This window comes from Solanum tuberosum, unplaced genomic scaffold (genome assembly GCF_000226075.1).
Source record: "Solanum tuberosum cultivar DM 1-3 516 R44 unplaced genomic scaffold, SolTub_3.0 scf00125, whole genome shotgun sequence".
In the NCBI taxonomy this organism is placed as follows: domain Eukaryota; kingdom Viridiplantae; phylum Streptophyta; class Magnoliopsida; order Solanales; family Solanaceae; genus Solanum; species Solanum tuberosum.
In genome coordinates, this window is record NW_006239052.1 from 469,900 (window position 1) to 470,428 (window position 529).

Genomic DNA, 529 nt, shown 5'->3' on the forward strand with positions numbered 1-529 from the left:
TATATAGTATTTCCTCCGTCCCATTTTATATGTCACATTTTTACTTTGCACTTGCATTAAGAAATGATGTAATTTTACCCTTCTACCCTTATTTAATGTTTTCTTAAGTTAACTTTATTAATAAATGACAAGATTAATTAACTATTCTATCAAGGGTATAATAGGCAAAGTATGGTAATTTATGCATAAATTTTATAAATGACAAGTATTGTGATCCAGCTATTTATAGAAAGGAATGACATATAAAATGGGACGGAGGAAACATATATTTACTATACATAGTTATAATTAAAAATAATTATAACTTGCAATTACATTATTCAAAGCTAACAAGCTTTCTTAAATGGGAACCCTAATCTAGAACAATAAGATCAATTGAATCATGAAATCTATTTAATAGGATTAGTTCTTTTAAAAAAAAAAAATTGGGGATAGGGAATTACAATGTGGGGAATCGAACTCTCACCAATAAGGTGGGAATTCAAATAGTCAACTAATTGTACTATTAGGATTCTCCAATCTATGTAAT